Consider the following 14,225-nt stretch of genomic DNA (forward strand, 5'->3'; position numbering starts at 1 on the left):
TTGTGAAATAAGTTACACTGAAAATGATAAATGTGACTGTGAACAAATACAGACTTTGTAATATAATTCCATGTGCTCAAATCTATACAAAGCTGTGAATGAGCAAGACCTGATTTTTACCATAGGACAATATAAGAAAAGATTTATTGCACTTTGGACTGGAAAAAATACAGTAATTTATACATTTAGTTAATCTGCCTTGCTTTTCTTTGTAGGATACAACTTCCTTCTGACATTTCAGCATTTTCTGCACATTTAAGTAGTACAAAACAGTCAAGAATGAACCAACAAGAGTAGCAAAGAGGCTTTGACCATCATTAATATATCCTGTTATAAAAAACTAAGTATCAGAATTTGTAAAAAATAAAAAAATGAATGGCTATATAATTCCTGTAAGAGACAAACAGGCTCATTAATGCTGATGTATTTGATAGCAAACACACATTATTTATGGCAATAAAAGCCAAATTTCTCATAATCTTTCCTGTTACATAAGCATTTGCATTCCAGTTATAATAAAGACTGCTCTGCCACAAACCTTTCTGAAAGAAGTTGCAAAATAGGGGAAAGGCAACCGCTCACCTACAGCAGACTGATGTGTGGCACGCATGTTTATGAACAGAAAACACTACTGACACTTGTTTTTGAGCTCTTACTCTTTTTCTAAAAAAAAAATTACACACATTCACACACACAGAAACTCAAATGCACAATTCTGTGGCTACGAGTCTCACCATGGTTTCCTTCCCTTATTTCACATATTAGTACCTTATAAATTAACATTTTGTAATAGTGTGTTGCACAATCAGTGAAGCACAATACTGCTTAGATATGTTTGAAGAGCCATTGGAAGCCATGACGACAACTGCCTTTCCTGTACCAAATTAAACTTTTTTTCATGTTTATTAATATATTGATTGGAGAAGACACACATTTATTGGTTATCAGTATAATTATACAAAATTAATGTTGGAACATGTTTTTTGCGCAATGAACCTTTCTCTCTGCAGTGAAGTGTGTCCTGTTTTTGAAATTTCTTGTAAGATTAAAACTGTGAGACAGACCAGGACATAAACCCAGAACCTTGCCTTTCTCTGTCAAAGCTCTTAGCAGCCTAGCTATCTTTGCATAATTTAACAACAGATGGTAATCGCCACCTGTCATCCACCTCCCCATACAAAATGGATGTATGAAACTTATATGAGAATTTATGAAGTTCCAACATAATGGAGGGTAGGATCAGCAACTTGGGCATGAAATATTTCATGAATAACAGTTATCTCTTTGCGGTGACTAATTCTGGACCATCACGTCCACTTTCAAACCATACCGTCAAACTTAAGTGTAATCATACAGTCCACCAATGTGCTTATGAGTAACAAATGATGAATATGAATATTTGTTATTCATATGTGCTTTGTTTAAGGATATGGTCAGAAACAATAATGAATGTTACAAAAAATAAATAAATAAATAAATAAAAATAAATATACAAGTATTGTTTATGCTTCTTGTGTGGTAGTTTGTTAGTTGTGGATGTAAATTGCAAATTTCATCTGAAACTTAGTATTAACCACAAATACCATTATGGAACACATGTACTGGCACATAAGTGTAATAATGCCTAGATTCCTGTCAAGATTTTTGCTAGATGGCTATCATCTTTTTACAATGCACTTCTATAGAATAAATACATTTGTGATCTCAGCTGCATTGCGCAGAAGATTATGACATAGGACAGAGTTGAACAAAAGTATGCAAAATATAAACAATGAGAGAGATTTCTAAGTGCAAAGCAAACAGAATTGAGCTTTTTAGTCAATTTATTCACATGCCGGCATCACCAAAATTTATTATCCATCTGGATGCCTATGAACACCATACACAAAGCCTCATTTGATGTATGCCCATTGACCTCTACTTCTGTCATCTGTAAATCATTTCAATTTGCTTGGAATTGGATAATGCCATTTTTTATATTATTAAGAGGTAAGCTGTTGTCTGTGAATCAGTTCTAAGCCTGTTGCATTATTCTCCAGTCTGTCTAGGCAGTCTGTTTAGGCAGTTTATTAATACACTTATGTTAACAGCAAACATTATAGTTTTTGAAGGATCCCCCATTGTCCTGGATGAATAATTTATGTAGACCAAGAACAGAAACAGCCCAATTACCAAGCCTTGTGGCACATTTAATCTTATTCCTTATGTATCATTTGCTAATGTGTTTTATTTAGATTGCTTCCCATGTCCTTTTTCTGACTAACCCTTCATTTTATTTCACACTGTGTTTGTTCAATTAATTTCTAGTATCAAAATTTAATTGCTTTCAGCTTCTGCTTCACCACTTTTCACACAACCCCTATTTCATTTCCATATGATGCACCAGACATAAACATTCAGAAACTTCTCTTGATTATATGTCAGTATTTGAAACCAGCAGAACACTTACTGACAAACTCTTTCTCTGATGGTCCCTACTTGCTTTTCATGTTCCTTTGTTTCGCCAATCTTCTGTTATCTTGCATCTCCGATTGGTGAATTTATCTACAATGCCTTCCCTAATATTGAGTACTTAATAAATCACTCCTTGCTACTATTTTTCACTATCTCTGTATTTGCTTTGTTAACCATTAATCAAAATCCTGCGCCAAGTATTCTAACCGTTACACAGTTCTCATAAAATTTCTTTAGTTTTTACCAGCAGGACTATTTTGTCTGTTAATTTTAGCACTGGGACATGTTTCTTTTGAAATATCTATTTCTAATTTGAAATGTTGCTTCCTTTCCACCATTTTTTCTGTAACATACATACTAAACAACAGTGACAGTAAGCTGAAATGTTACTGTTGTAACTTCCACACACAAACAACCTAGAATGTTAGTACAACTTTATTGGACTGTAGCATGTACACCAATCACCGTAATATACACGGAACATAATAAGATAAGGCAAATATATGCAAGCAGTAATAACATAATAACTGAGCACGAGTATAGCAAGGTATGGTTTAAATAGGCACTTGCCCATGAGGGGGATCTATAAGAAGTTAACAGTATTGCTCTTTCACAGTGCACTCTCATGGATGACAACAAACTGTTAATGTACATGACTTTCCAGGGTGCGCACATTACTTCTTTCCTCTCCCTTTGGGGAACAGCTCGAATTCACCAGATGTCCGTGGCTTCTTCTTCTGTGAGCCTCTCACTCAGATGATGTGCTGATTTGAGGGCATATGGTTGAAATTACTTGGGGCATGGGCAGGCAGCAGTGCAGTGCATCTTTTTGTAACAGCCCATACAGTAGGACGCCCCCACAGTTGACGGCTCAGGCAGAGGAGACAGTTCTGGTGTGGGCAGCGGCTGCATTCGTACTGGTAGCAGTATTGGAGAAGCTGTGCCAGGTTCATCCACTGGTGATGGAGGACCCAGCCTCATCAGATGACCCATTGAGTGAAGGAGGCTCGTGTGGTAACGTCGGTGCCCCGGCCAGGGTTATCTGGTCGTCCATGTGCAGGTGCATCTGGTTGTAATGATGTGCACAGAGACCCTCCTCTGTATGTACATCACAGAGACGGTGGCCACGGCAACAGGATATGAAGGCGGGAATCCATTTTGAGTGATGACCAAACCCATGTTCCCAGACAGCCACCCCAGGCTGGAAACGGGATGATGCCTGCACAGGTTGGAGTTCCCAGCCGGACCACAGGAGATGCAGGAGCGGCCGGGGTTGACAATGTTGGAGGATTTCTGCTGGGCTGTTGTTGCTGAACAGCATAAACCGACAGGAAGACAGAAACTGATCTGAGGCAATATCAGACAGGGACTGAGTAATGTATTTCTTCATTTGCATTTTGAATGTTCTAACTAACCTTTTGGCCTCACTGTTGGACTGTGCATGGAAAGGCAGGGGGAAAAATGTGACAAAATACATGGGCATTGCAGAAGCAGGCAAACTCCTCCAACACAAAATGAGGCCTATTATGAGAGACCCAATGTTGCTGGATGTCTTTCGATGGAAAAAACTTTTGACAGGGCTGCCATGGTAGCAGAGGCCAAAGGGGACAGACAATGAACAGCATGTGAGAACCAAGAGAATGCATCAGTTACTATTTGCCAGTATGCCTTATTAAGGAAAGGGTCGGCAAAATAGATGTGGATACGGTCCTGGGCCTGAAAAGGCTGCACCCACAGAGAGATTGTTGCTCACAGGGCAGCTTGCTGTGATGCTCATTGAGAACATATCATAAGCAAATGAGTGATGTCACTGTCCAAACCAGTCCAAACACATGACAGCGGGATAATGCCTTGGTTCGTGACACCCCCCAGTGATCAGCATGCAGAAATTGCAGGATCTCCGAATGGAGAGCAGAGGAAACCACCATGTGAGAGGCTGAATAATCCATATAAAGAAATAGAACTCCACCAATGACAGAGAAACAATGCTGAAACGCACAGTGGTTAGGGCCTCAGGCCAGCCAGGTTATATGCAGTATACCACTTTCCGTAAAATCAGATCAGTAGCACTAGCCTGCGTGACCAAGAGCTAGTGATTGGAAAACCGACAACAGTTCATTGAGCGCATTAATCAACTGGAAACAGAGTAACTCCTCCTGATCAAAAACTGGGTCAGACCAGCTGGAAGATGGGAGAGCATGGCAGGGTCCAAATGTTTAGCCATGGCAGTTGTACCAAGAGAGGAACAGCACCCAAAGTTGAAGGTGATGCGCAGCTTTGTCTGGCAATGACGTTGAGGAATTAAACAGCAAAACTAATAGCTTGTGATCTGTGATGAGATGGAATTTTACACCGTACAGGAAAACATGAAACTTCTTTAAGGTCTAAATAATGGTGAGGGCTTCTTTCTCTATTTGTGGATATTTAGTCTGGTCCAATTTAAGCATCTCTGATACATATGCAATAGACCACTCAGAGCCATCAGAATATTTATGAGCTAACACTGCCCCCCCAGCCCATGCTGGACATTTTGTTATCACTAAATATTGACCTGGTAGGTAGGTTACCAGGCAAGATACAGATTGTAACATAGATTTCAGTTTGGAAAATGTCATTTCACACACCAGTTACCAGTGGAAAGATGTCCCCTCAGGCAGCAAGGCATGTAACAGCTGTGCAACCAACACTGCATCTGGTAAAAACTGATGATAATAAGCATTCTTACCTAAAAAGACCTGGAGTTCCTTGACTGATGTAGGACACAGAAGGGACATTGATAAAGGGGTCTGATATCAGCACTAGAGACCTCAAAGCCAAGATAAACAACAGAAGGGTGAAAGAAGCAGCACTTTTCCAAATTTCATTTTAACCCAGCGGCCTGTAATATCGAAAAGAGTGTACGTGAGTGGTTGAGATATTCAGCAGTGGAGGAGTCAGAGACCACAATATCATCTTCATAGTTGGCATAAACATGAACAGATCTCTTGAGTTGTTGAAGAAACTGTTGAAAAATTGCTGGGGGGCTGGCCATACAAAATGGTAACCACAGATATTGATAAAAGCCAAAAGACATGTTAATGTCCAAGAGCCATTGAGAGTCAGCATCAACAGGAAGCTGCAAATTTACATTGGAGACATCAATCTTGGAAAAATACTGACCACCAATGAACTCAGCAAAAAGTTCATCAGGTTGCAGCAAGAGATATGTGTCAATGATAGACTGAGCATTGACAGCAACTTTGAAATCAGTGCAAAGGAGTAATGGTCCCAATGTCATCTTGACAATGACTAAGAGGGTAGATCATTTGCTGGATTCGATTGGTTGGATGACCCAGATGCCAAGAGGTTGTCAAGCTCTGCCTTGACCTGGTCATGGAGTGCCATCTACACTGTACAAGCCCGAAAGAAATGGGGTCTGTGGCTGAAGGTTTCGTGGTTATGTGGGCTTTGAAATTATTGGCACAATCCAAACCTGCAGTAAACAGGGCAGAAAATTCAGAAAATTAAGAGTCAAGTTGTGTATAAGGCACATGACCAGACACAAGATTACCTTCATTGGAAATAGGAAATCCAAAATGGTTAAAGATGTCCAAATCTAACAAATTTTTGGTGGGTGATTATTCACCACCTGAAAAGTTAGTGGACAAACCATAGATTTATATGTTACTGGGGCCAAGAAACTACCTAACATCAGAAAGCTTTGTTTATTGTAGGTGACTAATGTATGTGAAAATGGCACTAAAGGGGGTGAACCAAAGTCCATGTACATTTGAAAGTTGAGTAATGACACGGCAGCACCAGTATTGACTTGCACCTGCAAAATTCCCTGATAAACCTTGACATCAATAAAGAGCTAATTGGGTGCGACAAAGAATGCTGATACACAACTTAAATCCATCTCGACATCTGTAATAGTCTGTCAGAATTTTACATTATAAACAGGAGCAATGTGGCCCATTTTGTTGCACTGACGGTAAACAGCCCACCACTTAGGAAATCCAGCCTATCACAAGTGACAAAACATGATGGACAAGAGGGAAGCATGGAGCGCTTGCATTGTTGTTTATTATCAGGCTTTCCGTGCTGCTGCTGTGACCGTCGCTGCCGCAGTGAGTTGGGCCAGCTGCCATGTCCTCCTGTGGATCGTCCAACAAATGGCAACTGGAAGCAGGTTAAACTTCTGCAACTTTGCACCACAATTCAATTTGAGCACCAGCAGCCCTCGAAATATCAAACGATTGTGCAATGGTCAGAACATCGGAGAGGGGAGGGGGTGTGGGGGTTCACACTGAATGGCCCGTTCATGAACCTCATGATCGAGGGCCAACCGAATGATTGCATCATGAACCATTTGATTAGCATATGACTCCTTATGTACATCAGTGACAACAATGGCTTACACCGTGGAGCTCAGCTGCCCAAGTCTTATACGAATGTTGTAGTTTCTTGCGACACCATTAAAACTCGACTTGAGCAGCAGATGTGTGTGTTTATGGTAGTATTTCAAAAGAAGGTTGCACATTTTATCAAAAGAGAGTGCAGACAGATCCTGCTGGGGGCCAATTGGCAAAGGAGTTGATACATGCAAGGTGATAACCAAAGCAAAAAGAAAGCACAACATAAGGCAACATCAGTCAATCCAAATGCATGACAATACTGCTGCAACCATTTTTCAAAGGCTTCCCAATCTTTGCCATATTCATCATAAGCTGGAAATGGTTAGGGATAAACGACTGGGGAATGACAGGCAAAACCGAAAGTGCACGGGGAGACGCGGCAGGCAATGTAGACTGACAGACCAGAACAGGCCAAAACAGAGGCATGTTTTTGCAATTCCTGGGTCTGACTCCTCCTGTTGACTGAGATGCTGAAACGCCACAGTAAGAACCACTTGCTGATAAACCACCTGGTGTAAAAACTCATCATCACCATCAGACGTCACAAGCCCTAGGAGGGGGGCAGCCAGACTGCAAACCACACAGAGAACAAAACCACACTCATTGTCACTTGTGTTGTAACTTGGACACACAACACAACATACTGCTAATGTGCACAGCTTTCAAATATGTGTGCATTACTTCTACCTAACACATGTCTTTTAAGGAAATTTCTTTTTCTCCACTTCATTGCTGCCACCTGATTTTTGTAGGTATTAGGCATTATGTCACTGTCTCTGTACACTGTTGGCACCCTTCTTCAGCTTCCATAACCCCCCCCCCCTCTCCACTGATTTTTAGCAATCCTAAAGGTATGCACTGGTCCCTTCTAACTTAATGTTACTTTGTGTTCTGTGACATTCAGAAATAATATTGAATCAACTGCTTCTTGCAAACAATCTCCTCCTGCTCTTCCTCCATAGTGTTGGGAACGCTTCTCTTCATCACACAGGTACATTTCTGTCATTTATCTGCACCCAATTCCATGTGCATTTGGTAGGTTAATACTTTTTTTCACTTCCACAACTGCCATTAACTAAAATTAAACAGTCGAAAATCCAGGCTGGAATAGAGGATAGATTGCTGTTCACCATATATCAGAGCCGACAGGCACATCAAAAAAGGCTGCCAACAAGTAAGCTTTCAGCCAAACATCCAAATTAGACATAAACACACACACACACACACACACACACACACACACACACACACACACACACACGACAACCATCTCTGGCTGCTGAGGCAGACAGCGAGCAGCAGGACATGACAGGAGAAGGAATCTGGGTGGTGGAGGTAAGGAGGAAGCTGGGGGTGGGGAACAGTAAAAGATCTGCTTGTGAGAGCATACAGTTACAAGTTGGAGATAGGTTAGGGCAGTTAGGTGGTGCAGCTAAGAGGCTAGATAGAGAGTGAGGGGGTGTGGGGGGGAGGGAGGGTTGCAGTGGAATAGCAAACTGTGTAGTACTCCCTTGTTCTCACTCCATCCTTACATGGTCCTCTATTCCACTAATGGATCCACAATCTTTTTACTTCTCTCCTTTTCGACCCCCCCCTCCCCCACTTCTCCACTCTTTGTCTAACCTACTGACTGCATCTAGCTGCCATACCCTCTCCCCATCTCATCCCTGTATTCTCCTGCAAGCAGCACTTTGCTGTCCTCCACCTTTACCCTGATATCTCTTCCCCTCTCCATCCCAGCCTCCTCCTTACCCACAACACCCAGATTGCTTCTCCCATCATGTGCTGCTGCTCACAGTCTGGCCTCAGCAGCCAGAGACTGTGGTCATATGTATTTAAGTTGCATTTTGTGAGTGTATATATGTGTGCTGTCTAATTTGGATGAAAGCCTTTTTGGCCCAAAGCTTACTTGTTTGACAGTCTCTGCTGTACCTATCTGTGACTCAACATCCCCACTACATGGTGATTACCAATCTATCCTTCCCATAATACTGTCACTAATTAAGATTAACATGATACATTTCGGCAGCACCTCAACAGCCTTATTCTTAACATTTTACAATTTCCAATCTCACATGGGTCATTTTGTATCTATCAAGGACAACCAGATGAGATTTACCCCACAGAACTTCAGAAATCTTTCTCCTATCTCATGTTTTTCTTCAACACTACATTATTCATATTTATGTTACAGCAGTCCAGCTTTCCAAGACCATCAGACTCCCATTCCCTCTCACACATTTTATCAGTTCCTCATGTTCTCCATGTATTACATCAAAACAAAAATTCACTTGGATAAACTACAATTAAGAGGAGACAGAATAGCTGACAAATATTAAACTTTGGGTCGCAAAATTCTAAGATACATAAAAATCTGGCAATAAGTGGTATATGTGTGGTGCTCAACAATTGAGTTGATAGTTCTTTCCTTTTTGCTGCTCTTGTTCTTAAATCTGTCTGAGGTTGTTTTCCCTCCATGTTGATGCTGAAGCTCTAATTTTTGCTGTCCTTCATTATGGATTGTATTGACTCACCCTCAAGCTCATTTTTGCTGTCCACAACCCACACATCATTGAGGAAAAGACTGGGAAGTAGTCACAGTTGCCTGCAGGCAGGCAACTAGCATTGGATGGGTGCTAATTGGTTGCCTACCAGCAGGAGCCTAGGGCTACTTCACAAACTTTCTCTGTAAAGATGCATTTTTAAAATTCTCAATAACAGTGGTTAGGTACCACCGATGGTTTTGCCGAACTGGGCAGTGTTAGAGGGACACCTTGCTGTTATTTTCAGACATGTGTCGATCTCGCACTCCTCCATGATCATCTCACAGGATGGTGTGAAACAGGAGTACTGAAAAACCGTAATCACTCTTTGCTGCTTCAGATCACATTCAAATACCATTGAACGGTTTTCAACTGTCACTTAAGGTCCCACCCTCACACCAGACCGAAAACTCCGATCACACGGAGCTACAAAGAGGTTAAATCTCATTCAATAGTATTGCTAGCACACTATGTCCTTTACAGAATGGTTGAAGCATCACGGTGATGTCAGCAGTATCCAAGACTGTCAAGAACATCTTCCTGTTGGTTGTAAAACAGCAAACTGTCATTCTCGACCGCGAAATGCTGTCATTCGAGCGTATCTCTGAATTCCCTAAATATCTCAGTTTTTTGAGAGGAATATTCAAAATAATACAATTAGCTTTTTTTAAGGAAGAAATTTGCCACTGTCAGTTTCATTTGGAGATGTATCGGCAGATTATAAGGCATAGCTGTTTCGGAGATTTTACGCAGACACAATTCTTGGCTCTCCAGTGCACTGAGATGTCTGATGCGAAGAGACGAACAATAGAGGAAAGTGTGTCTTGCTACCATTTGCATTAGGAATCGGTAAGGTACGCGATGATGAATGTTCGAGGATGGTTTGATTAAGTCTGTTAATTTCCATAAGAGAATGGAACAATTTTGTTGCATTTGATTATTCCAAGGGCCGTATACAGAAGTTCAACAATATACAGCGTACAAGTCATTGTTGACAGCCATATCAATTGGTGTGTGTGTGTCGACTGCACTTGGAAATAAGGAGTTTTATGCTGTAACTAAACATTTTCATTTGAAGGGTTGAACTGCCACGCATATCAAAACAGAACTGCAAGTTCACGCGGACTCTGCAATATCACTGACGACCATTTACTTTTGGATTAAATGAACCAAAGACAAAGCGCGCTCCGACCTTCCATTTGACGTCACCACAAAGAGAACTATTGACAAAATCCATGATATGGTAACGCAAGATCACAGAATAAAAATTCGTGGAACTTCTGAGACTGTAGGCATGTCAACTGGGCGAGTGCATGATAGCCTGCACGAAGAACTGTCTACGAAGGTGTGTGCGAGGTGGGTGCCGCGAAGGAGAATATGGTAATGGAAACACTGGATGAAGAACAAGTGAAGCCTATGTGTTTATGTGTTTGCCCCTTTTCTCAAGGAATTTGGCTGTTGGTGTCACAATGATAAAAAATTTCAAAGTATGTTGTGGTCCAAGCATGGCTAGTGCTTACGTATCAAAAGTCTCACATGAGATTTTTTGCATTTTTAAATCAGAAGTCAGTGACATAACTTAAAATATGTGAAATGATTCTTTTGATACTTTAACGAATTACAATTTTACGTTAAAAATATCGAGAAATCTCTTGGCAGAATACAAAACTATCACACACTACAGCGACTTCCGTTACCGCCTTCGCTCATCTGTACTATATGGGGAAATGGGTACGTACTTGGTTCAAAGCTGTCGTGTTTCTGTAATAGTTTTGAGCTGTGTGCACATTTTTAGATGTTTTGCCAGATGATTCCTGCTGTGAAAATGGCTAAATAGCTATCAGGTAAAGAAGAACTACAAGATGAACTTCATTTCGTACACGGTCGCTCCAATCTGAAAACTGGAGAAGCAATATACGGAAAGTTTTTTGTTTTGTAGCTTTCTGTATGAGTGACTGAAGTAGGCCATTGCCTTCAGTGACATGTTTCAATACATTTTTTTCATGGGTGCATTCCCTTGGGCGGTTTGTGACGTAATGTTTTTCGACCCATCTGCATGCATACTTCGCAAATCACGGTGAAGCGCTTGGCAGAGGCATAACAAATTTTTCGCTTTTTGAACTGACAACTTTTTAGCACCTTTTTCGCCAGATCTTTGCCCCTAAAATTCCTTGTTCTAGGTGCAGCGTTGTCCTACTTGCCAGATGCTTTCCCCCTGCAGCAGTTCACGCTGCTCTTCGCCCCCTGTTATTCACTTCCCGTTGTGCCGCGCTGCGTACGTGCCGGGGCCCGCGTGCTGCTGTGGACGTCTCTCCCACCAAGTCTATTGTGCGTCACCTGCAGATAATCACCCATCTTCACAGCCTAGAACTGAATCGTTCACCCACACACTGTTGTACCTAACAGAAAGCAAATTTTACAGGATAGCAAAAAACTTTTTCATGCTTACTTATTCTGGCCTTCTGGACGCAGGCAGTATGTATGATGTCAAATGCCATTCCACAAATTGTTTTAATGTTCTGCTCATGCTCATGCAACTTCTGAGAAAACAGCACCATTTTAATTTTCTGGCCGATCAAAGTTGTATCTGCGTAGCTACAACGTTGTACTGCCGAAATACACCTGTTTCTCTGTGTTAGTCATTGCAGAAAGATTATTTTGAGAAAATTTAACAAGACAAGTCAAACAGATATTATGTTTAATGCAGCACAAATCTGCATTGGTAGCAGCAGAAGACGCTGAGAAATGTAACACCGTTTCTGCTGGAATTACTTTGAACATACAAGGTGTTTCACGAAGATATGCAAATATTTTAATATGTTATTGTGCAAGTTCAAAAATCAAATGGTTCCAAGCACTATGGAACTTAAAATCTGAGGTCATCAGTTCCCTAGACTTAGAACTACTTAAGCCTACCCAACCTAAAGACATCACACACATCCATGCCGTAGGCAGGATTCGAACCTGCGACCGCAGCAGCAGCGCGATTCCAGACTGAAGCGCCTAGAACCACTCGGCGACAGCTGCCGGCTATTGTACAAGTAAAACTAAAGAAAACAATTCATATAAACATGAGTCCGCAAATGTTTAGTTAAGGAGTAACGGCTAATAAAATATTTTGCTTGGAACTTAGCAACTTCGCTAATACGAAGCCATCGCAAAACTGTACAAGGTTAAAGCACGATTTCAATTTATTTTGTTGTTATTGATCTGGCGAATCTAATAAAACATGTCCCAGATGTGTATCTGCAGAAGTTTTGCAGAACATCCAGAGAAGCAAACATGTAATTTCGTGAAATTTTTAATTTATTAACTACTTGGCAATACTGACCCTACGACTTATCTTAGAAGAAAGATTATGGAACGGCAAACCTACGTTTCTAGCATTTGCAGACTTAGAGAAAGCTTTTGACAATGTTGACTGGAATACTCTCTTTCAAATTCTGAAGGTGGCAGGGGTAAAATACAGGGAGCGGAAGGTTTTTTACAATTTGTACAGAAACCAGATGGCAGTTACAAAAGTCGAGGGACATGAAAGGGAAGCAGTGGTTGGGAAGGGAGTGACACAGGGTTGTAGCCTCTCCTCGATGTTATTCAACCTGTATGTTGAACAAGGAATAAAGGAAACAAAAGAAAAATTCGGAGATGGTATTAAAATCTATGGAGAAGAAATAAAAACTTTGAGGTTCGCCGATTACATTGTAATTCTGTCAGAGACAGCAAAGGACTTTGAAGAACAGTTGAACGGAATGGACAGCGTCTTGAAAGGAGGATATAAGATGAACATCAACAAAAGCAAAACGAGGATAATGGAATGTAGTCGAATTAAGAAGGGTGATGCTCAGGGAATTAGATTAGGTAATGAGACACTTAAAGTAGTAAAGGAGCTTTGCTATTTGGGGAGCAAAATAACTGATGATGGTCGAAGTAGAGAGGATATAAAATGTAGACTGGCAATGGCAAGGAAAGCGTTCCTGAAGAAGAGAAATTTGTTAACATCGAGTATAGATTTAAGTGTCAGGAAGTCGTTTCTGAAAGTATTTGTATGGAGTGTAGCCATGTATGGAAGTGGAACATGGACGATTAATAGTTTGGACAAGAAGAGAATAGAAGCTTTCGAAATGTGGTGCTACAGAAGAATGCTGAAGATCGGATTGGTAGATCACACAACTAATGAGGAGGTATTGAATAGAATTGGGGAGGAGTTTGTGGCACAATTTGACGAGAAGCAGTGACCGGCTGGTAGGACATGTTCTGAGGCATCAAGGGATCACAAATTTAGCATTGGAGGGCAGCGTGGAGGGTAAAAATCGTAGAGGGAGAGCAAGAGATGAATACACTAAGCAGATTCAGAAGGATGTATGCTGCAGTAAGTACTGGGAGATGAAGAAGCTTGCAAAGGATAGAGTAGCATGGAGAGCTGCATCAAACCAGTCTCAGGACTGAAGACCACAACAACAATAATTACTTGGCCCAATTTCTTTTTTAAATTCCAGACAACTGCACAAAGTTTCGAAAAAAAGTTGTGCAGAATTTAATTTTGGAAAAATGATAGTAATAACGATAACTGAAACTGTATGAATGTGTCAGTTAATCTGCTTTTATTAATACCATAGCACACCCGAAGTCATGTTAAATAGGAAAAAACGAAGCTCAGTGTTAAGGAAGTTTTACAGTGTACATACAATTTCACAATACATTCACAATAAAAGTTCAAAAAATGCCTCCACTGGGATCAATGCATTTAGCTGTATGAACAGATTTTGTTGTTTGTTTCAGTTTCTCAGGGTTGTTCTTAATTTCATCTACTGCATTCATAATGCGAGCAAGT

General features: G+C 40.8%; 1 protein-coding gene across 1 annotated transcript in view; it reads right to left on the reverse strand.

Moving 5' to 3' along the window:
* The window catches only part of LOC126284641 (sarcoplasmic calcium-binding protein), a 139,885-nt gene that overhangs the window by 15,668 nt on the left and 109,992 nt on the right, over positions 1-14,225 (reverse strand). The gene's annotated exons all lie outside the window — the stretch shown is intronic.

The sequence above is a fragment of the Schistocerca gregaria genome, chromosome 8 (assembly GCF_023897955.1).
Source record: "Schistocerca gregaria isolate iqSchGreg1 chromosome 8, iqSchGreg1.2, whole genome shotgun sequence".
Classification (NCBI taxonomy): Eukaryota; Metazoa; Arthropoda; class Insecta; order Orthoptera; family Acrididae; genus Schistocerca; species Schistocerca gregaria.